The sequence below is a fragment of the Anguilla anguilla genome, chromosome 1 (genome assembly GCF_013347855.1).
Source record: "Anguilla anguilla isolate fAngAng1 chromosome 1, fAngAng1.pri, whole genome shotgun sequence".
NCBI classification, from domain to species: Eukaryota; Metazoa; Chordata; class Actinopteri; order Anguilliformes; family Anguillidae; genus Anguilla; species Anguilla anguilla.
In genome coordinates, this window is record NC_049201.1 from 67,531,680 (window position 1) to 67,552,943 (window position 21,264).

At 39.4% G+C, this 21,264-nt stretch overlaps 1 protein-coding gene across 5 annotated transcripts in view; it reads left to right on the top strand.

Annotated features, from left to right (window-relative positions):
* sema6e (sema domain, transmembrane domain (TM), and cytoplasmic domain, (semaphorin) 6E) overlaps positions 1-21,264 on the top strand; it is a 119,143-nt gene that overhangs the window by 3,170 nt on the left and 94,709 nt on the right. For all 5 annotated transcript variants that reach the window (XM_035431581.1, XM_035431583.1, XM_035431585.1 and 2 more), the window contains exon 2: positions 20,070-20,179. The gene's annotated coding sequence lies outside the window, so the exon portion shown is untranslated. The remainder of the gene's footprint in view (positions 1-20,069; positions 20,180-21,264) is intronic.

The following is a 21,264-nucleotide window of genomic DNA, read 5'->3' on the forward strand; positions in this document are numbered from 1 at the left end:
CTAAAGGGAGCTTGTCATTGTCCCTTAATATGACAATGAAACCCGTTCTGCAACCTCAGCGTAGCAGTAGGTAGTGGTGTCACCCCAAATTAATTAAACACTATGAATTGTTCAATCAAAAGGCATGTGGCGCTTCCGCCACGGCGATTTAATGTGCTGCGTTTATGAAAACAAATGTATAGGGACCGTCTCTTCGTACAGTACAAAACAAAGGTTATTACCATTCAACGGTTAGCTTATGCCATTCAGAAAAAATTAAACACGCAGTTATTGTAGCTTTGCCATTGTGTGTGTGTGTGTGTATGTGTTTAGCATTTAAATTGTACAGCATTCTGTCATTTGTGAAGGGAACATGATCGTTTCCCCCCCTGTATATTATAAATTCTTCTACGGTGGTACAAGGCATACCCTGCATCTTTTACATATTCCCTTAGGGAAGCCATTGTTCTTTCCGTCAAGCCGTGCTTTCGTTTGAGCCTCCAGTTTTAACATTTTCGTTCTCACTTGCAGGTTGTTGCTTATTTAATTATTCCTTCCGTTGACTTGCTTATTGAATGGCGTCTGATCTGCAAACATGTATCTCCCGTAACGTGGGGGAAACGAAAGAGCAGCACCGCAAAGCTTATTTGAAATTTGTGAACGCCAGACAAACCATAGAAAACTATACCTTGTACGATTAAAGTGTGTGACAAGACTATTAAGTTAAGTTCCGAAACAGTTAATTATAATGCAAAAGAAAACGCCTGCATCCATGGCATGGATGTAGAGGGCCTTTGTGCATTGGAAATCTTTGTTGTTTTGACTTTGTAATCTGCGCTGTACTCCAGCACATTAGATTAGGCGTGAAACAATTGAATGTAAGGTTAAAGTACAGACTGTTTGCTTTAAATTAAGGGCATTTACATCCATGACCAGTGATCCATGTAGGAATTACAACCCTTTTTCAAAAATAATTGGACAAATGAACATAATTTAAAATTATGTCATCATATTTAGTACTTTGTTACAAATCCTTTGCATTCAATGACTGCCTGAAGTCTGTGACCCATCTGCTGGGTATCTTCCCTGGTGATGTTCTGCCCGCCATCGTAATTTCTGGTTTGTTTTTTTGGGGGGATTTTTGCTTCCAGTCCTGTCTTTAGCAAGTGAAACACAGGTTCAATTCAGATTCATATTGGGTAATATTCTTGGCCAGTCAATATTACATTGTCCAATTACTTTTGGTTTCCCTTTGTACAAAAAAGGGCTGGAATTCCTACAGTTCACCCGATATAGAAATAAATACCAGCAAATTAATGCAGACAGTCTGCACTTTGACCTCATGTTCATGGTTTTGTTTCAAATCCAACATGCTGGAGTACAGAGCCAAAACAACAAAAAATGTGTCACTTACAGACTGGGCTCTATATATATATTTATATATCTTTCAACTACAGACTAGGTAGGATGAGATGACTTGCATGTGCATAATTTCTCAGGAAAATGTATAGCCTTCATGCCTTCGTGTGGGAAGAAGGGTCGAAAGTCAAAGACAAAATTAGATGATCATTTAGATTTATGTGCAGTGCATAAAGTACATTTAAATCAGGCAATAACTGCTCTCAACCTCTGCCTCATGTGAAGTAAATTATTGAAGGTTCTCTTTGTTTTGTGCAACAGTAGGAACATGGTTTTTAAGGAGAGAACAATGCCTGGAGGTAGAAGAGGCTCTCAAGTCCCTAATAGGAGCATGGGGTGTCAGTGAGCAGTATGCTGATGGTAGGCTGTCTGGACATATCTTTGGACACCCACAATCATATTGGTTTTGTAGCACAGCAGTCCTAGCATGCTGGCATTTGTTCCCACATTTTTAAATTTTACAACCATGGATAATAAAGATTAAATAGAAAGTGCACAATGACCTCAGTTGGGATTAGACTGACTTTCTCATTGATAATTGGGGAAAGTTCCGAAATTTCATTCAGGTATACTCATCCAGTTTGGAAGTGTATTGCTGTCTAGCTTTCTGATATTAGATGGTTAGTTTTACATGCTGTAGTTGCACAGAGCACTGTTTTTTTCTAATAGTCTTTCTTACTGTTTTGTTCAGATAAGTAGTGCATTACCACTTCTATTTCCATTTTCATATTGGTGAATTTCTCAGTGAATTATGCCCTTATGTTCTGTTGCTTCGGGTGTGAAGGTGTTTACAGTTTCTCATCTCCTTTTACTTCAAGGTCTCGCAGGTCTTACTTGTTGTAATAATTGATGTGTGCTCTTTTAAAGTTATCTCCCCTTATCATTTGCAATGCTCCTGAAAAATAAAACCAAAGATGTTGCAGTGCTGAGTTGAATATAGTTTGGTATTGGAAACATTACTAAAGAAAGCCTGTGATATTAAATTGTTGAAGCATAATATAATATATAATATAATGGACACATGGGAAATAATCAGATCACAAATGTAAAAATGCTACTTTTCAGATCCTTGGTAGCCTTGAATCCTTTCTGTCATCGAACTTGCGTAAAGCAGAGATATCTAATCAGCCAAGCAGGGATAACAAGAAGACATGATTGTTGTGGTGATAAGATAAAGGCAGTAGTTTGCCTGTGTTGTTCAAGGAAATTTTGATTGTATTTGGTTTAACATATTTTTGAAGGATGATGTAAATCCTTTAACATGGATTTACGTGGAATGTGGTTGGTTTTGGGAGAAGATTTATAAGATTTAGATGACAGCTGTTAAGTAAAGGAAACCTATCAAGCTCATTAACTTGTAAAAACTGTCACTTTTTTTGGGCATTGTGAACGAGGAATGAGATTCTTAACCAGTGGGTTGCATGCTTAAATAACCCTTGTGTTGTCCTGCTGTATCCTTTAGGAACATATTTGACCAAAAGTGCTGATGTCAGTCTGTTCAAACCATTTAAAATCAGTAAATCTCCTTTATTAAAATAATATCTTAATGAAATTTATAATTAAACGTAATTCCTTTCTATGCAATTTTAGCACTATTTAAGAGTTGCCTCAAGTCAATAAAATAAATTTCACAGGAGCTTCATGCAATAATAGCCTGCTTTTTACCCATAATTATTTTTCCATTGGGTTTCCCTCTTCACATATATTATTAACAAGGCTGTATGCATGCCCTCTAATGTAGGATATGGACTTACATAGCCAATGGCTGCAGTTGGCTTGTATTGTGGTTGGCTTGAGAATGAGTCATCTGCGAAGGCCTTGTGATTGTATTGTGACATTTGTGTACTGGCTTGCTTAAGCAGAAATAACTTTGTGAAATGACCACTGTGTGAACAAAGGTCATGGGGGTAGTGTGTGACAGACTTTTAAATTAGTCAAAATCATCATTGAGTGATAACACATGATTGCCTCATGGTATGACCAAACTGTCTTTGGTACTAATGTTCACTGACCACCTGACCATATTTCATTGATGGTCAACATGCAAAAATGTGGAAAAAAAGCACCTCACATTGACAAATCATTGTTTTTTTTTGGAATGTCTGTGGCCTCTTACTTATGTGTCAGATTGTTTTCAGATTTAATTCTGTTTTGTATGAATCGTGGTAACGACATTCATAGGAACAGAAATAAAAACTCACTAGGTTTGGGGTTTTCTTCAGCGCTACAGTGGAACTATACATATGTTGATCTTTGAGTGAATGAGTTTGCTGCTGGGAGCAAATGCAACTCTTGTGCATAAAGTTCTAGGCTGCCCTGTCTTCCGTCGGTGACATTTGTCTTCCCCTTTACCTGTCATGTTATGTCATGTTGAGTCAGATGTTTGACGACCTCCGTTGACATATCACAGACTGTTATAGATCTTTGCCCTTTTTGGCTTTCTTGGAGATAAAATTAGTTTTTTGCTCTTAATTGCAATGCCATCACTGTGTGACTCTATGAAGCAAAGCAACTGCTGGAGTTGACAGTGGGGTAAATGTTAGGCAGATGTCACATTTCTTTCCGTAAGATGGCAGGACAAATAATATGTTTTGGTTTTTCTTGTCTTCTGTTTGGCATATTGCTGGAAGTGATTAATACCCCCAGTGTGTCAACGTCATGCTAAGCAAAGATATGTTATCAAATGCAACAACAAAATATATTAGCCAATTAACATGATGAAAGTATTGCCCTGGGGGATGCATCATCTGTATAATGATAAATACTGCCCTGATTTGGCCTTTACTGGTGTGCTACAGAAGTGGCTCGATATCACCGTTGACTGCTGCATTACAAAATATCCAGCGTCTATTTCAAGGGGAGGAAAAATAACGACAGACTTTTATGTTTTCTCGTTTGCACTCCTCTTCTCATTTACCCACCTCTAAGCATGTCTGGTCTCACTTGCCGGCCCATGATGGTCACAAATGACTTTGGTGCTGAAAGTATCATTGGACCTTTCACTTTTGTTCCAGAATTGTATATGGGTTCCATCGAGCCTGAGAGACCCGCTGTTCTGTTAGCATGGGTAATGGTGCATTTAGCCGATGGTGTAATTTTATTTCCAATTTTCAACGCCGTAGTTTTGTCTTAAATTATGTGACGACGGCGGTGCGCCTCGGATGGCTGTGTCTTCCTAATGGTTCTGGAGGTAATGAGCGCTGAAATAGCCTTGACACCAGCAGCGGAGGACCGTGCCCCTGTGGAATAGGTTGCCTTTTTCCTACCCCACTGCCAACACAGGTTTAACCCCTGCTGATCTGGGAATAAGGACCAATGGATCAAGGGTTTGTTTGTTTGTTTATTTATTTATTTATTTATTTATTTATTTATTTAACAACTGTCCTGTTCTGGCTTTTACCTCTCATGTAGTGTTATTCTCATTGTGATGGCACCTGGATTTGCCCTTTTTTTGTTTGTGTAGTATATGGTTTTAAAGTGGTTATTATCACAAAATGCTCTTAGCTTTAGTCATAGATGAGAACAATCTGGAGCTCAGGGTACATTTTAGAAATACATGTCAGGGAGGATAATTTGAAATGGTAAATGAGCAGTTCTCTACCTGTTTGAGAGGGAAGCTGCTAAATACAGAGCATCGAGTATGCTCACTGGACTCTTGGATTGAGCATTTCATCTTTGAGGGTTGTTGTTTTCTTGAGAGTTGTAGGCGGGGAACGTGCGCTTTGGTCCGAGGGTTGGTGGGGCACAGACACTTGAAGGTAGAACAGGCCTGCTCGCAGTCCTTGTGTGACTGTCCTGGCCCACTGAAGGGTCCCATATTCTAAGGGACTGAGTGATTACCTGTCAGCCACGGAGACGCTCTTTCATCCATAACTCCCAGCAGACACTGGGCCAGTAATGACCAACAGGCCTTGGCCGTCAGATCTTCCCTGTGTGTGTGTGAATAAAGCATGCTGTGTATTAGGGTAGGCTGTTCCATGCTTTAAAGAGACTTTATGTCACTGTCCTCGTTCTACAGTCATACAGCCTGAAAGCAACTAAGCCCTTCTATTTCTGAGCAGGGTCGTGTTTAGTCAGCTGGTCAGCAATTGAGTTTGAGCATGATTGTGGTGAAGATACTAAAATGAGATATTAACCCCCTCCACACACACACACTCACACACACACAATATTGGTGATGTTTGTCAGAGCTCTCACACGTCAACCTATAGGCCATTTTTGTATATTTTATATGCTGCTACTGTTTCCTACTGTGTTGACAAGTCTGTGATTGAGGGGAGAAAAGGAAATTGGAAAAAATATCATTTTGCGGGGAAAATGGAATGTGTCCAAACAAGTTATGATTAGACAGCCAAACCACCACACCTTTTTGACTTGTGGTTTGGATCAAGTCCTTAAATCAGTAACTGGGAGCAGTGTAGTTTTTTATTGATCTATAAAACAATTCAGCAGAATACTCCCTACCTGAGAGATAATTTGTCTGGAATCAGACTGTAAATCATTGCACACCGTAAATGCTAATTTGACACTGAACCTCAGTCTAACCGCACACCATACATTAGGTCTCTGGCCCTAATTACTTGTGCGCAAACGTGAAAATGGGGGGTTTAGTTCAGCAGGAGGGAACTCAGAAACCCTTGGATCACACTGTAAACAGGAATTCTGACCGTATTTCAACACGGCCTTTTGCCAGACTGGCCATCTTCCAGTGGGTATTTGTGCCATTTTTCAGAAACCTTTTCCCTTGTTCAATGCAACCTGTGGTGTGTCAGTTGGCCTGCTGCAGTCCCCGTGGCTGGAAAGAAGCAGAAGCAGAAGTGGAAGTTTTCCAGGAATTCAAAAATCTTTGTTACGGAAAAAGATTTATGTTACTAGAAAGAATTTTCCTCAGTATTTAATCTTCCATGTTATATTGGATTCAAATGACACTGTTTACTTGGCAAGGTAACATGCGTTGATGCTCTTGTATTAATTCATAAGCTATGGCATTGGTGTCAGGGTTGTCTGGCAGCAGTCTTTTGAGTCTGAGACAGCGTGATGCAATCTATGTCTGAGCAAACCTTTTAGGTTCTGCAACCTCTGTAGTCATCTTGATAGTTGGCCCATTTGTGAATTCCAAGGTCAGTGGTGCTGTGAAGATGACACATTTACCACACTCACTCTTAATAGTTTGATTTGTTTGACAGGAAGATTGTGTTTCCACCTGAACGGTTAGCATCCAGTCATGCATTAATAGAGTAAAGCTTAAAAATTTCATTATGTATAAAACTCCCTGGATTGTATGCATATATTGAATTACAGTTGAGGTTATATGTCCTTGTACATGGTCATGCTTTTGTTTATTTTTAGTAATGATTAAGATCATGTTATTCAAACTATTGAAATGAGTTCCTTAACTCCTTAAGTGACACTGGCCTGAAATTCAGTGTGTTTATTTGCATTCATTCCATTGTTTAAGGTGAAATTTTCAATCTGGTCTCACAATATAGCTACCATTTGAAACTCTCACTTCTGTCTTTATAAACTATTTTATGATGCCAATGTTTTAGCAATAACAGTTCCTTATTGTGCACCATATGCGGAGCCAAAGCAGGCTTGGGTGGTCCTCGCCTTCTATGTGTTCTGGAAATTTGCAGACAACACAAATCATGGTAAATTCAGTATCCTTATTACGGTAAGGGTCAAACTAACAAAATCCTTTGTAGTTTTTAGTCCCAAAAATGTGTTTACTCTGAGAAACATTGATAATCTCCATTGTTTTCTCCGTTTTGCTGTTGCATACACACCGAGAGTACTGTGTGACAGAAACTGTCTCCACTTTATATAGACTCTCTGGAACAAGATGAGCCCACCTACAAAGTTTTCTATCAGTAGTGGGCAAGCAGTCCCTCAGTATAGCCAATGGGACCCACCGTGCCTAAGCAACTAAGAGGGAGCTAATTTCAGCACACTTCTTCCATTGGCATATAGTGTAAAATATATAATATTTTACACCTTTAAAGACCCATAATATGATTTGGTTACCAAGTGTCCTTTTGGAGTTTCCAAATGGATTTTTTGGAAACCTGCCTAGCTTGGAAAAAAAACAATGCAGAATACGAATACTCATTGGTGGTATTGTCATCAAATTTGAACCAGGATTTGTCAAGTGTTGTGCATGGGGCTCCGTTATGTTTTTAAGCAGACCAGGCACAACCATAACTGTATCCACTCAAAAAAAAATATTTTTGATGAGAAAAAAAACCTTCACTTTGTTTGAGCTTCTGTTCCTTTGTTTCAGTAATATTTGGAGTAATTCTGACTCTTGGGAAAACAACCTCCCAAGCGATACCTTTCAGAAGAGACTAGGATTATAACTGTAGTCAGAAGGGTTCAAGAATAGTAACCATTTAATTTTGGGTATGTCATTTTTAGGCTTGTGTTAAAAAAGGGGGTGCTATATATGGGGTTAACCACCTTGTCACTGGATAGATTTACACAGACTAATTTTATCAGTTTTGTGATGGATGTTGTTCTTCAGTATCAACAACCTCAGTCTCTGATAAAGCATTTCCTGTATAATGCTTTTCAGTGAGAATACTGTTTTGCTCAATTTAGTGTAATTGCATACGAAAACAACATAATCAACCAAAATTAGGCCAAACTAATAATCATGTTTAGCATCAACATTCCCTTGTTTGAAAATATTATTGCATAGATTATCCCCGAGCTGCATTTTGTTCCTTAAAAAAATGTCTTGTATATCATGGATTTCTGTGTATTCCTTTTTGCAGAGCAAACCAGCCTAAGCACAAACAAAGATATGCATCTGCTTTGGGCATTGCCACCCACTTCATAAACAATGTAAAATATTATAACCACTATGATATGAACTGTTATTTTAACAGGAAAACCAGCACAAATATCCGATGAAATTCTGCCTTGTGGCATAAATCTCGGAGTATTGATGCCATGGTTTAAAATGAATTATTTTTCAACTTAATACTCTAAAAAAAATGTTAAAATTGAGCTATTGTTTATGTAATTTATTGCCATGTCAGCACCTGTGATCTTCACTGCCCAGATTAAACATTTTGGTGGGGCATATGGGCCCCAATTATTGAATTGATGTCTACATACTGTATGATTCAGGAACATCATTTTGAATCTGTATGCTGTGTATGTCATAAGCCTCCAGTATACTCTGATTTACTCTGCTATGGCCCATCAAATTGAGTATACTCCCAAAATAAAGAACCTTGGGGAAATTACAACTATAGTCAACTATTCCATTATAGAAATAATGTGCTGCTATTGAACCCCACTCAAAATGAGGGCTTGGGAACACCTCTTTGAATCAATACTTTCAGAAAACTGGGTAACACATGCATATTATTGATCTTTCCTGTCTTTTGGGGTTGAAATGTGCCTGAGTTTGTGCTAGGAATGATCTCCTAATCACTTAATAATGGGAGACTTTTCCCGCTTCATTGATTAGCTGCTAGCAATGAAATGGGTCCAAGGCCTCAGCTTTCCAATTGCAGTATAACTCTCAGGCTTTGTCCACATTGTTTACATTGGCTTGCGCCTGGATATGGACTATGCATGGATTTATCTCTATCTAATACCAGTTTTGTGATTTGAGATGAATGTGTTTATATGACACTATTTATAGGCACAAAATGTGAGATGCATGAACGTATTTTGTGGTTGACACAGTGCCTATCACTTGGACACGCGTTCTGCAGTCACTGTTCTTGCTCATTCCAAGTATGTTTGGATGTTGCAGATTTGACTTTGCCCGCCTTTTTGTTGCTGGGGCTGAAATTGAAATGCTGTTGTTGGCAAACACAAACAGCCTGTGTTAAAAGCTACTAGCCAAGCATTCCAAGAATTTAAGTGTGAGAGCATGGGGGCTATTGTTCTTGGAAGAAGGCACACACAGAATTTCTGAGCGGGTAGAAGAAGTCTGTTCGGCACACACAAAGTGGAAGAGAGTGCCTGATGGAGAGACAGGGAGCGAGAGCAAGGGAGAAGTGAGAGGGAAAAGGCTAGAGTTCAGAGAGGTTAAATTTCAGTAAGCCAGTTCAGGGTTGAGAGAATTCTCTTTCACAAAAAATAAAAAAAATAAAAAATATTTGGAGTAAAGAGGTCACTTTCAACATCTTCAAACTCAGCCCTGCAAAAACCACCCTTTTCAACTCTGTGCAGAGAAATGTCTTTATAGATGTAGTGAACTGTTTTTTGTTTTGTTTTTTTTTTGTGGGGGGGGGGGGGGGGGGGTTTGTCAAGAGTTAATGCATGAAAGTAACATCAGGATATCTTCAGAACACTCAAGTGGATTGGTACGTATGCTATACTAAAGCTGTTTTCTGGAACATCTCTTTCTGGAGTTTGGTTATCCGTTTTGAGTAATGATGATAATGACCTGGCTTATTGACTTTTTTATGACAGTTTCTTGAAATGAAATATGAAATGAAGCAGGAAATGAAAGAACCTGATATTTATATTTTTTAAATGGCTGCATTGTGTGTTCATGCTTCATTGCTTCTCATTCAAATGCTGCAAGTGCTTAAGATAGGAAGCCCCCATTAAACAAAGCATTTGAAATTATTTCCAGCAGAATGGTCCTGCATAAGCATTGATGAAGAAATTGAACCATTTAGTTCCAAAGTGAGATACATACTATAAGTCTGTTTTTAATAGGCTGCCTGTGACCCAACGTCCAATTTCCAGACTCTCCTGAAATAGCAGTCTTTTTAAACTGTGTTATTGGGAAAACTTGGCTGGAGTCTGTGTGTAGTAAGGCAACGCATATATTCAACATGTGATCCAAGAAAGAACAGGCTATGGATGACAGAATCTGCTGCAAGGAACATCTGGTTCCTGGACTGTGTGCATGTACAGGGGTGTGGGGGATGGTAACAGGGTCGGTGGGGAGGGGTAAATGTGGTTTAGTTTTCTGACCTGGGTGTTGCCCTCTTCCTGAATTTCTGAGAAGTCCAAAACTATCTTGCCAGGATGAGGGGTATTTTTAAAACTGTCAGTGAGGGATAGGGGCAGGACGGGGGCGGGTGGAGGGGGTGGTCTGAGTTTAATGTCATTTAAGATTTGCCCTTGGCATTCAGCCAGGGAATATTAAGCAGCACCCTTTCCCTCTTTCCCTGCTCCGATTGCATTTCAGCTTTAACCAGTTTCTGACTCAACTGTGCAGCTGTGCAGCTGAGTGCATCCAGATATCCAGATTAACCATGTAATGACTCATCTGCTCAGCTATTCAGCTGTATCCATGTAAGCTTTAACCACTTGTTGACTGGACTGTGCTGCTATGCTGCTGTGTTTCAGCCTGTCAGTTTTAATCACACGATGACTACTGTGCCAGCTATGCCGCTGTTTGACCGCGTGCATGTCAGCTGTAAAACCGCTCGTTGATTGGCCAGCGCAGCTTAGCCAACGCGTGGCATTATCTTTGTCAATTTTAACCATGGGGTTTCTCATCTGCAAAACGACAGCCAGCAATTCCATATGTCAGTGTGGCTCATCCCCCGTGCTCCAGTGCTTCCAGGTAGTTCTGTATGATCCTCCTTTATTGCTTTCCTACGTTATCTCTATGGCCCATGGACTTCTCTTAGGGGCAAACACAGATGACTGGCAGCATAGGAAAACAACTCAAGGTAAACAAGTCTCCGACCACAGGAAAAAGATATTACTTTTAATGCTTCACCTCACCCTGCAGGAAGGATGTCAGTCTGACACCCAAATATTTCTCAGTGCCTCAACTCAAGCAGACTTAAATAACCATCACAGAGGAAACTGTGGCAGAAGTAAGACTCTGGTCTGCCAAGAAATTGCCTCCTGTGTGCATCCGTGTTTTTTTTTTTTTTTTTCACTGTATGGATGTGCTGCTGCAAACCAGGCACCCAATACATTTAGTCTCATTCATTATGAACACTGTACAAACACGTGGGTAATAAAAAAGCGATAAAATAAATTGCTAGGCAATTGAGATGTAAACTAGGGCATTAAAATAGAAAAAAAAGATGATTGACTGACTAGCTGAATGCACTTTGAGAGGGTTAGGAAGGCTAAGAAAGCTATTAATGTGCTTTGCTTATCTCCTAGTTACTGTTGCATTTTGTTTGATTAATCATAACTCAGAACTGGCTGTTTTATTGTGAACGCTTGAAAAGCCATAAGGAAGACAGAGGTTCGTATTAACTTGTACTTGCCATTTAAATCAACGCGCACATTCCAAGTCAAGGCTTAAAATGGCTATCCATAAAGAAGGCTTTTTAATTACATTCTCTTTAATTAAGTATTGGCAGTAATGTCTTTGTCTGTCTCCCTACCACTTCACAAAGCCAACAGAATCCTGGGCTATATTGTGTTAACCGGGCTTTTGAATTCCTTGCTTCTTATTATAGTCTGTATTCAGACATTTTTTTTCTCCCCAGATTAGCATGATAATGCCCCTTCTGGGGGATTGCTAATCAGATTCTCCTCATGTTCAGGGTGGTTATTACCATACACAATGCACTATCAGTACAGCTAACAGCCAAAATTCTTCCATAAATCTCTAATGATTCTGACTGAATCTGCACAAAATCAGTAATTGCTGTGAATGCATTGACAAACAGGCTCCCTCTTCCATGTTTTTTTGTATTATATTCTGCTCTCTAGAATCATTTTGTGGTTTCCTGTGATCTTGTGTCCTAAAGAGTTCAACTCCTACGTCTGCACAATCCATTACCCAGCACAATGGTGGAGTTCCTACAGCTGTCAGTAATGAAAATTCCCATCTCATAACTCATAACCAGGATGGTGTGTTGTAAATTGGCACATTCTCCTTAGTCCCTCTCTTCCAACATTCTCCAAATGGGCACTCCTAAAATGCTGACGGACCGTCCTTTGAGAGCTCTTTCGGGGGGACCAGATAAAGTGAGCTGTTGGTGGCTGGTTTATATGCCAGATGTTAGGTCAGTTTGAGGCCCTGTTGCCTTGCCTGAATTAACTCAAGACAAATGTATTGCCACTGTACCTCTTAACACTGCTGGGCTCAACACACGGCAAACAAATGCAACAGAGGCAGAATCCCATCCCTCCTCTCCTGTCAGAAGAGAACTCACCAGGGTTATTGTTGTCTGGAGCTATGGAGGAGCGGGGGCTTTGACGTGAGTGGAATTCAGGGGGCAGGTCAAGTCATTTGACCTCTGGGAATCAGGGGGTTGGCTGGGGAGGAGCAGGACGTATGAGAGCAGCAGTGTCTGTGCCCTCTGTCTACCTTGCCCTCTGCCGGCCCTGCCTCTCTCCCATGTGTCTTTGCTCTGTCTGAGAGACCACTCTGACCCACATGTCTGCTTTTAATAGACAGGAGCGGAAGGGAGGTCAGACATCTGTGTCAAGTTCTGCAGAGTAAAGTTTGTTCCTATTAGATGCAAGCTTGATGGAGGCCTCTTAGTTATCTAATGACTGTTAAAGTCCACTTCATTCTGCCCAGCAGTCAGAGCACAAATGTCATCAGATAAAGGTTCACCCTATGTTGTGGTAGCCTATTTGGCCCTACATTATATGAAAGACGAATCTATCTTTTACATTGTATTGCACTTGGCACTGCACTTGAGACGCTGTGTGTTTCTGGACAGCTCCATTTGGTTGTCATAGGCAGGCTTGTCATATCACTAGATGTTAAAATTGGTAAAGAAATTGTATTTGCTGTGCACTGGTGAATATTGTTTATTTCAGGCAAGATTTACATGACACTATACCTGCTATATAGATTTCATTTTCCAGAAATTGAAACTAATTTTTCTCAATCTCTGCTTTCTAAAAAGACGTTGGTGGACGTCTGCCATACCTTGCTCTTTATTAGAAGAAGTTGAACTTGTGCTTCATTTTTTTTCTTAAATCAAACTCAATTCCGTGAGGTTTAGGTAATGCATAGCAAAGTCAGTGTCTCTGATTAGAATATCTCATTGAGTCGTGTATCATGCTTAAACTCAGCAGTGCTGAAAAGCAGAAGGATAATAAACAAAGTAATATGCATTCAGAATTGAAATTCCTGGATCAGAGGAAGGCAGCCCTAGTCCTGGAGTAAGAAGAGGATTTTGTTTTTGACTGTTTTCTCCGTTCTTTAACCCCTCGTCTCAGCTTTTTTTTTTTTCAGTGGTTACCCCTTGATGGAGGCCTGAATTTCCCTGGGGGGAGGTTTTTTCTTGATAATTGACAAGAATCTTAGAACTGCTGAGTAGAGTGTCCAAAGTTCTTGTCCCCAAATGTTTCACTGTGAGTAAGGATTTTATTTATTTATTTATTTATTTATTTATTTATTTATTTATTTATTTATTTATTTATTTATTTATTTATTTATTTATTTATTTATTTATGCAGTCAGTTAAAATTTAAAGTAGAAAACCTCATAATGAAAGCTGCGGTTGATAACTTTTTAAAGAAAGATATCTGGGAACGGTCTTGCCTATTTAGCTGTCATGGAGAGAGCTGCTGTGAGAGAAATCCAGCAACATACACTGTTTATACCATCAAATTCTGTGTTTGAATCCCTGGTTTTTGAAAACAAAAGCAAGACACCCGGCTTGTCTTTTTGTTTTCAAAACAAAACTTGTTCAGAATGTGAACCAATCAACAATGAAATTGACCTTGTGCATTCATATAACAGTACACGTAGCTAGATGTGTTGAGAAAAAAAATTCTCCAATGGTGGGCAAGCTACTTGCTTTGGTGCAATGTAATGCCAAAAATAAGAAAATCAATTTGGATAGTAATGCCAAAAAAAATAAAAAAATAAAATTGGATAGAGCTTGCTCTAAAACTAAAATAAACACCAGAGAACAATTCGAAAGGTGGGGAGAGCTTTGGGAGCTGGTGTTGATTAAACCGGAGGCTTAGACCTACCTGTCTCTGCTGGACAGGTCGGTCTAAATGTCACCACTAATTTACCTGGACATTCTGCATGCCAGCCAAATAATGCAAGTAACCATCAGTGTATTTAACCACCAACAGAGCTAGGTAGCTATTATTTATAATTTGGCATCTAGTCCTTGGAAGAATTAAATGTTTGCTTATTTTATCTGTGCGGGTAGTTAGGTAGTGTTAGGTAGTTTAGGCTAGCTAGGTATGCTAACATTACCTGTCAGATAGATCACTTTAGGTAGAACTGGCTAGAACCCTGCTTGCCTACTGTAGCCAGTATTGGTTGTTTTACAATAGGACCTTTCTGATAGGACCTTTCTGACAACAGACAGCATTATAAAGAATACCGAATTGGCAAAAGGTGTATTGGGTAAGTTAGCTGTGAGTATGAGACAGGGTACCCTTTTTCAATAATTTACATGTATAAAAAAATTATTTCAGCATTCTTATCCATCATGGAACATGGCTAACTTTTGTCTATCCTGGATGTGAACTTCGCAAAACCATCACTTCATTAGCTGCCGAACTGGGCAACTAAGTGGAAAATGTTTTATGGCGCTGTCAGTACGCTCTGTTTTTCTTTGTTTTCACCTTGACTCTTGGGGCTGACATTTTAGTGTAGTCTTAGCTATGCCAGTCTGAAGTCCTGTAATCCTGCTTGCTCAGGAGTTCTAGCTAGAAATGTTGATGTACGTTCAGGACGAGCTGTGTGGAGAAGTGGGTAGGGTGTGCCTCTTTCTCTGTGGGTACAGCCAACAGGTGTTTTGATTTTAACGATGATTTCTTAACATTGCAACCGTTGAGAAAGTTACCAACTACAGCTTTCACAGATAGTAGTGTAATTGCATAGGTTGATAGGGATTTTATTGTAGCTATTAACCTAGTTTTGTATTATTTCATTGAATAGACAATGGCCTATTTTTCCTTACAGCTTTATCATAAAATTAAGTAGTTATTAAGCCTTTATTCAGGTCATTCAGTGTGGATTCACAGCAGATAAAGGTTTAGTTTAGGAATGTAAAAACGTAGCATTATTGTTATTTTTTCTGACTTAGGGTTGGTGCATGGTCCTGGACAGTTAGAAACATTGGGGTTCCAATCTGTGATCAACAGAAGTGCTACTTACATCATACAAGAGGAGACTGGGGCTTCTGTACAGACTGATTTGTTTCTTATTAGTTATAGACATCACCTAAACATCTTGTCTTTCGGAAAGGCAAAAACTCAGCATGGAGCCTTTTGCATCAGCTATGCAAAGGAGGCGGCATCCACAGTGAACGATGTTTGAAATGCTCTTCTGCACGGTCTGTTTGATGGTAGCTATAAGGCTTCATGTCATGGTGTGCACAGTTTTGATCCTGGTCCATAAATAGCAGATACTTCTTTTTTTTTTTTGTAAATCTAGTCGATAAACCATTTTCCAGCCGTAATATCCATGTGTGCGAAATCTCACTGTTCTGCTTGCTGCTTTTCCTAATCAGATCAGATCAACTCCTCCTTGATGTGCTGCTTCCTTGTGTGTTTTGCAGTACTTTTGTGTAATCCGTGCAGAGGTTAGAAAATACATTTCGTTTTTTTTTTTTGGTTTTCAAATAATCATGGATGGGACGACTTGATTACAGAAGCCGTCCCTTGCACATGACCGATTGACAGATACTTGAAAGTCTCTGTTCCTGTGCCAAATATTTGTCTACTTGCATTGTTGAGTTTTTCTCTCTGCACCAATCAAGCTCTCATATGGTTCTAGCAGGTGGTTTACTGATCTCTGGTCCTTGTTTTACTCCAAAACCACTGGCTATTGAAAATAATTTGAAGTCTGAGAAGTTTTGGCTGCATTGGAACATTAATGCATTTTTCAGTGAATCTTTGCCATCCCTTTGAACAGACAATGAATCCTTTCAAGAATTTGAAGAGAAAAGGCATCATTGATCAAAGTAGTTACAGACAAAACTGAAATAAAGGGTACGATGACCCTCACAAACCAAATAAAGCTCTCTGTCTGCCCAGTGTCAATATGATATGCCGCTTTTTTATTTATTTATGCCTTTGCTCTTTTGTGGTTGTATGCTGTAATTTGAAAAAGGAAAGAAAGGTCCAAACAAATAGTGCAGTAATTGATTTTTTTTTAGAGAAAAACAGGGAAACTCCTGGCCCGAGGAAATGTGCATGGATGTGTTTCTGCTGGCTGGGGAAACTGAGCTAATGCAGCATTTGACCTGCAGGTTCCTGGATGTGCATTCAATGCTAGCTGTTAGGTCAAGCGGCCCACTTCATCACTGTGTAATCCTGGTCACAAGGCAGTGCTTTTCTGCACATTTTGGCAAGCTACGGTCTGCTCACATTAGAGGAAAGTTTGGCATTTGACCGGGCTCAGTGTGAATGTCGGTTTAGATATGGATATGGAAAACAACGCCCTTGAACCCTTGACCCGTTTGGCTGACTGTATTTGGACTGCTTACAACACAGCAGCTCTGGTGATGGGTGGAATTAACATTTTTGACTTTGGCTGAATGGCCATTCAATTGGCGCTTCTGAAATAGACCCGGATTATATGAGTTCAAAATTTTGACTACACAGCTAATTACAAGTGACATATCCATTGTAGAGAGCAAAGAGTCCTTTGGGATAGAATGTTGTCCCCTCTGACAATCAGAAGTAATGCTATAAGTAACTTTTGTGTTGTAATTGGTTCAGGCAAGCCCAGGAACATTGCATTTGATAGCAGTTATTGTACAATGGGAACTAGGGATGGGCATGAGGGCTCGAGTACTCCAATGACAAGGACTGCTTGAGTACTATACAGTACTCGGGATAAAAGGCATACTTACAAACAAATTCAGGTGAATTAACGTATTTAGTTTCATAATTTATTTTTGCATGGCAGGTTTTTAGCAGTATGTTGATTTATGTATGTATAATTAAGGCTAGATGTTTTTCACAGGAAATATTGGCTGAAGTCAGAGTGCAGTCACAGTGAAATTGTTGAAAATCACAGAAAACTGAAAAAGCAATATTTAAAAAAAAAAACAAACAAACAAAAAAAAAAAACATCCCCTGTGCTAAACGGGAAAAGTCACGGAACTGCCCAAAAATCACGGAATCTGTGACACCGGCGACATCAATGAGAAACACGAAGCCATATATTGAATTTATTATCAAAGGTTTTTCCCTCTCTGGTATAGCCTATATATATTTTTTTTTTTTTGGGGGGGGGGGGTGTTATACTAAGGGAAATGTGTCTGCACTGTATCATTTCCTTTGCCATTTCTCAGTTCCAAGAGCATGATTTTGCCTGATATAGGCTCGATAAGTTTTTTTTTGACACATATGTAGTAAACTTGGTCTGTATCCATTTTAAGTGAAGCAGATTGATAGAGCAGTTAACTGTGATAATTTTACAGCACCATCTGCAAATGTTTTGTTCCAACATTGCCATCATGAATTCGTAGGCAGCAAGTTCCAACTTTTAAAAGCATTCAGCTTCATTGTTGACTGTGGGCAAAGAGGTGAGAATCAGATCCTTTCTTGCATTGATTGGGTGGAATGCTGTGTGTTATGGGAAGAAAGAGGCAGCATGAGCCAGGTTATTGCCTGTGATTGGCTCACAAGTGTCAGATGCACCATTGCTAATACCTTTCTGCGAAATATACAAACTGCCCCATGATCATATTAGCTGTGTTTCATCACTAGGTGCATTGAAGCCCAGGACTGAGGCATAACACTGCAAACCTCTTGTTTCCATTCTTGTTTCGAAGTGTGACCCAGTGTCCACAACAGCTGTCGTGAGAACAAATCTCAACATCCTTGGGGCAGCTGTGTTATTAGCAGTGGGTGTGAAAACAACAGTGCATGTTGCAGATTTTCTCGTAACTGCAAACAGATTGCTCTTCTCATAGCAGATGGAAATTAAGTGCATATTAATTGAATTGTATACTATTAACATATCGTATATATAACTAGCTAACTGACTCGATTCAATTTGTCACAGTGATTCAAGAGGTTATGCTTTCTGTAGTACATTAGCCCTACATGTTGTAAGCATGGGGATTTCTAAACTAGCCTATACCTAGCTGAGAACTAACAACCATGCCATGCGTTATATTTATGTACAGCAAATCTTTCATGAAATAAAGCTCAAATCTTAGTTGATTAATAATTCAGGATAAGCTTTCCTGAATTGTATTGAATTGCCTTTGAACCCCTGCTGACAGATGGTTATGACAACATGGGTTAATTTTTTTAACCGCTGTTATCATTGATCCTACAATTGGTCTAAAAAAGAAAAAAAGAAAACTGCTGTAATTGCGTCAGAAATCAAATAAGATGGGTATGGGTATGCAAGGCAACATGGGTATGAACATATTTTGTTATAAAGGTCTGATGTGCTTAATGGAGAAACTAGTTGGGGCACTCCATCAAAATTCAAGCAGAATTTAGCTGTTTTAAGGGCATACAATTTTCAGTCTTTTTGTACTAAAATGAATTAAGAGGAATTTTAGACATGGTATTAGGCTATGCATAGTTTTACAGAAACAAGGGTCTAAGGATGTTCCAAAATGGCTGCCAGTTTGGAGGATTAACACCTATCTGTTTCTATGTACGGATATGAATGAAATAGAAATCTGAGTTAATTTATAGTAACTGTGCAGAATGCACAAAATGAGTACAATGTTGTCCCAAATATAAATGTAATACGTATGAAAATTTGATCAGCAAAAATCTTTAAGAATAAGTAAAATGTGGGCATAATCGAACATTCATGACACATTCCCAGGTAAAGCATAGTGATATAATGTTGATATGTGCACTATCCTTATGAAATTCCTTCATGGTGAAAATCTGTTTATTCTTAAGTCTGGTTATGGACCATATGTTAGTGCAATACAATCTTTGGACACAGACAAGAAGATGGGGTCGGGGGAGGGGGGGGGGGCAGCATCTCATAACAATAAGCCATAGGAAACATAATCTTGCACATTCCCAAAACAATCTCATATTAAAAAGCTTTGTTTTTTTTTTTGTTTTGTTTTTGTTTTTTTTTAAACAGGGCAATACTTTGCAACAGTGTGGTTTTGTTTTTCTGTCAGGACACTGAACCAGAACAGTGGACTCCGGACACTATAAAACTTAATTTATCATTTTAACATTAAGGGGTTATGCAATAGTGATATCCATTTCCACAAATTAGCTGTGTACTTATCTCCATGAAATGATGAAGGAATGAGGCTGGAAAAATATGCCCAAAAGGGGTTTTCTTCTGTTGAAGATGAATTACCAGAATACATTTATTACCATTATTTTACATAGATGACTTGTTTTTTAAGGTATGAATAACTTTGGTTGCCCTTATAGTCTTACAAAATGATTGAGATTCTTATTCCTATTTTCCCCCGGAGATACAGACAGTGCCTGAGTAAAAGGCGGCTATTTCGTATGCTCATTGATCGTTTATTTCTCAGTAACTATTTGCTATCTGGAGCTCTAGGTTCAGGTTTAGTCTTTGCAGATAGGTAAGGAGTATGCATATTAAAAATGAAGGGATTCTGAGGAACGGGCCTGACTGCTGGGTCCTTTTCCTCTGGAATGACTCTGTTGTTATTTGAAAAAGTCTGAAGCACGGGAAGATGGCTGTCATGAGCCAGAACACAAAAGGCCATTGCTCCAGGGGGCAGATTTCCCGCTTCTTGCAGTTTCATACTGTAATATAATGCTGAATCACGTATACCATGCTATAATTCTTCCTCTCTTCTCTTTCCTTCCCTCAGATTGGTACTAGGATGTGAAATCTCAGGCTGGGGATCCAATTCATCCATTTACCTTCTCTCACCTGGATCATTTGGCTGGAACCCTGCATTTGGATTGGTCAGAAGCCCAGGTAGCCCACAGCAAGCCCAATGTGTACACAAGCCCAGATACTTCCAATTTGGGCCATTTCACTCAGCGTTTTATATACCGGTACTTTTTTTATAAGATGATGCATTTGATTGCAGCTCCAGGAAGAGGGCAGGGAATTTGTGTGCTTTAAAAAATCTTATTTCTTTTTTTGCTTGACCAGTGAAATTGTCTCACCCCAGTGGAATTTTTGTTTTGTCTTATTTAGGCAAAAAGTAATAGATATAAGATTCTTAAGTGCTAAAATGGCTTGTTAAGATAATATTTTTTGGTTTTTGCTGTGTAACCAGGCTGACTTCTTGTCTGTAATCGTTTTGAGGTAGGCTAACTGTCTGGGGTCTAGATGAAGAGTGTCAGCAGTGCTTTTTCCTGGTCCCAGTTATGTTTTGTAAGAACCACAGATTTTCTGAAGCTGACTGCTCAGCATTGCTACTTCTCCACAAGAGCACACAGGGGATTTGCAGGAGATGATCGAGTCGAGGTGGAGGCTTCAGTTCAAGCCCTGTTCTGTGTGATGGTCCCTGGTGATTTCAGCAGAGAGAATCCTGGACAGTAAAGGACAGGGCCAAGGTGCAATTCTGACAGTGTCATGAGGGGGGAGGGGGTACGGAGGGGGACAGATGGTTGCCCAGATGCTGGTTGGTCGTGAACTTGAAACACAAGGACCGGGACCTTGAAAGTCAAGGATTGAGACTGGGTTCCTCTAATACCCCTAATAGCTTGGCAGATTCAGAGAAAATAAGTGAGCTTCTGCTCAGTTTAATGAGTCTCTTTGTAAACAAGAGCTCAGATCATCATCCACATCACTTTGGCCTTCATCTGGACTCATTGTGATTAGTCACCACAATTTATCCTCCTGAATGCACATTTAAATCTGTAGATTAGTGAAACTAGACTGTTTGGATCAATAGTAGAGTTTCTACTTCATTTGAAGAGACCACCACACAACAGTGTGAAATCAACATCAGAACAGTCCTCAGATCATTAAATAGGCCATTCTTTCAGAGTCATGAGCATTTTGATTTTGTACTGTAATATTATAGACAGGAGGTATGCTACTAATGAAGA